At 55.3% G+C, this 3,424-nt stretch overlaps 1 pseudogene; it reads right to left on the minus strand.

The window, feature by feature from the left end:
* Positions 1-775: 775 nt before the first annotated feature.
* On the minus strand, positions 776-2,925 carry LOC138986781 (testis-specific Y-encoded protein 1-like; annotated as a pseudogene).
* Between the last annotated feature and the right edge of the window lie 499 nt (positions 2,926-3,424).

Genomic DNA, 3,424 nt, shown 5'->3' on the forward strand with positions numbered 1-3,424 from the left:
CACACACACACACACACACACAGCCAACACAAGCACATGCGTGTATACACACATGCTTGGCATGGGGACACAATGCAAACAGGGAACACAGGTGTTTCAGGAGCTGGAACACAGGTGTTTCAGGAGCTGAAGACGCCTGTGTCCAGCAATGTTGGAGATGGCATTAGTTGGCACCATGCCCTGCCTTTGGGGCTCCCTGTCCACCTCCTCCCCAAACTTGTCTGGATTTTCCCAAGGCAGCCTGAAGCCACTTCGAGCACAGCATGTGTGGTGATGGTGGTGACATCCAAGTGGTGAATGTGGAAATTCACACAAGATCCCAAAGTCAACACACAGGTGCACTGGGACCACCGAGAGGATGCCCTTTCAATGATAGGCCATCCCAGGGTAAGGGGCGGGAGTGAAGTGCCCAGTTAATCTCAAACTCAGTGAGCGGCAGGAGGCTGGAGGATGGCAGGACCCAGGGATGGATGATTCTGACACAGACACTTAATTCAACCTGCCTCTAGGAATCTAAAGGAATAGGGTATCACCTAGGACTCTCATGCTGCAACCATAGCTGACTTGAGGGAGACTTACTTCACTCAGGGACACACCAAGTCCCCCATGCCCCAAGTCTCAGCAAGTCACCTGCTACATGCATAACCCAAATTCCAGCTCTGCAGCCAGCTTGCATGAGCCTGAGCATCCCCATTTGTGAAAGGATAGTGTCCCGGCTATGACAAGACTGTCCCTCAGGGCCTACCTCCAGACCCCTTCACCACATGTGTTTCTGTCAGTTATCTCTCATGGAAGAACCTTCCTCCCTGAGGTAGTGCTTCAGGGGATCGTCCCACACATCATTGCTGATGTGCTGCTGGCAACACAAGCAAGGTCAACCCAGGGCTGACCAGGCCCCGAACCCTTCCATGAGCAGCCAAGAACTCCAACATCAATCACCAACTGTGTGCAGGCCCAAAGCAACCCCACATCAGCAATCCTGTTCGATTCTGGACTATTGTGGCCTGACAGCCAGTTGAGAAAATTAAGGCTCCTGGTGTCCAGACTGTGGCTGGGGGATTCCCATTCAAAGTCCCAGAACCAGTGGACGAGTGGAATGACGTGCCCTGTATGTACCCTGCGGAAATACAGGGGGACTTGGGTGGACTCCACAGGTGGATCATCTACACGCTTGCACACCCACACTCATCACCGTGGGAGTCACGTTTTACCAGTGATGCCAAGGTATTACTCCTTAATGATCATGGTATTCAAGAAGTAGGGGTTGTCCTGAAAGGAAAAGATCAGCTTGCAGCGGGACTGCAGATGGCTCTGCACCTGCACCTGCCAGGATAGGGAGGAGGGAAAAGGTGCAAACTTCTAGGGGCCTCAGCTTGCCTCCCAGGCAGGCATCAACAGCTTCCACGATGCCTCTCCAAAGTCTCAAAGCGCAGGAACATGGCTAACAGGATCCTCCCCACTCCCCGCCAGGTCCCATACACTCCCTTCCTCAGTCTCCCTCACTGACCTTCAAGTCCATCAAGCAGAGAAAGTCTTGATCTTGGTCGCTGGTCATGATGGAAACTTGAGAGTGGCTCATAATCTGCTTTAGGTCAAGGAGCCATTCAGGGAGCTACATGCCAGGCCAAGAAGGGCCAGGAGCATCAGTCCTAGTCTGGGGTGGAACAAGGATACTGGAACAGGCATCTGCAAGGAGCTGGGCACTGCCTGTTACCCGGCCACCTCTGATGTCATCAGGCTTTACCATACCATCAGACATGCTCATGGCTCTGGGCCCCTTGTGGTGGTGTGCATCTGAGGTTGTCTGCATTCTCCAAGCAGGGGCTATTTCTGACCGCTACTGTTCTCCTCCAGACCTGTGTATGCTGGGTAGTGGCATGTCACTGCTTACATGGTCAGATTTGCATTCCTGTGACAATCCGTGTTTGAAAGCAAAGGGGTTTTGTGTGTGTGTGTGTACGTGTGTGTGTGTACATGTGTGTGTGTGTTGTGTGTGTATGTGAATGACTCACATGTCTCAGCTATATGCCAGGATCACCCACATTTACAGCAATAACTGTGTGCTGATGCTGCTCTGGTGTACCATCTCTGGTCATTCCTGACTTGGAGGCCTCAGGTGCTGCTCCTCCTCAGATGCAGGCCTGAAGGAGACACTCAAAGGCATGGCTGCAACACGTACATATGTAGCCCTGCCAAGACCCTACTCGGCTGGGCCTTTGGAGCTTGCCAATTGCCCAGGAGCACATTTCCTTCAGGGGCCTCCAACGCCCTTCCTGTGCCCTCGCCCCGCTCCCCCTCCTCCTGCTCCTGCCCCGTCTCTTCCTCCTCATGAGCAGCGGACCCAAAGGAACAGCGAAAAGGATACAGTTATGGCCCAGAAGCCAGGGATGCCCTGGATGATGGCACTCCTCCAAGCCAAGTGATGCTTCCTCCTCTGATGGTAGGCCTTGCGGTTTTGCTCACACTCAAATCTCAGTTCCACCTGCAGGGCAGCCAGTGCCTGTAGGGCATCTAGCGCCTGGTGCTCACTCGGGCCTCCATGCCTGTCCTGGCCCTGCTCCTCCACCGTCTTCTCCTCCAGCTTCTGGGAGGACCACTGTTCCTGCTCCTCATCTGCCACAATCTCCACCTCTTCTATGATGTCTTCCGCAAGCAGCTGGAACTCCCACCCGATCCCTGCCACATCTCCGTCCACCAGGGTCTTGCTGTCTTGTACCGCCTCCACCCTAAAGAGGATGGCCTCTTCACCTGGCGTGACAACTGGTGGTTGCAAGGTTCCAGCTGCGCACAGCATCAGAACGGCAGGCCGCGGGATGAAGGGTGGGAGCTTCTCCCTGAGTACTGGAGCTCACAACTAAGAAAGTATGGGGTCCCGGGACGCTTCCACCTTCCTTTGATCGCCTGTCACGCTCCTCTTGGCCCAAGCTGGGTCAGATGTGAAGGGACACGATATAACAGCACAGACAATGGTGCGTAATGGCGGCCCAGGCTGCAGAAACCTGTGGGACCCACTAGCTCTTTGGGGGCGGGGAGTGAGGGGGATGGTCGGGAGGAGGGGAGTGGTGTGTTGCAGGTGGCGTGAAGCCGAGGAAAGGGGTGCCGGACAGCCCAGGCCAGGATGAACTGACCCTGGGACATCAGCCGAACAGGCGGGAGCCTAGGCTGTGAGCCACGCACAGGCTCCTTGGCCAAATCTAGAGCAACTGCCCGAGGGTAGTGGGCGGCACCCTTATGGACACGCCCCTAGACCGGAGGGCACGTTCCGCGGTTCCTGTGCTCCAGCGCCCCACGTGGCCAGATTCTGCTCTAGGAATGTAGAGGTTTTGCATGTGGCTAGGGTAGCCCCAGGCGCTGTCACTGACCTGGCTCTGGAAATTCCAACCACGGGTTCCTGCTCCGCAATCCGAAAAACACACTCCTGTGT

This window comes from Bos mutus, unplaced genomic scaffold (assembly GCF_027580195.1).
Source record: "Bos mutus isolate GX-2022 unplaced genomic scaffold, NWIPB_WYAK_1.1 CTG1417, whole genome shotgun sequence".
In the NCBI taxonomy this organism is placed as follows: Eukaryota; Metazoa; Chordata; class Mammalia; order Artiodactyla; family Bovidae; genus Bos; species Bos mutus.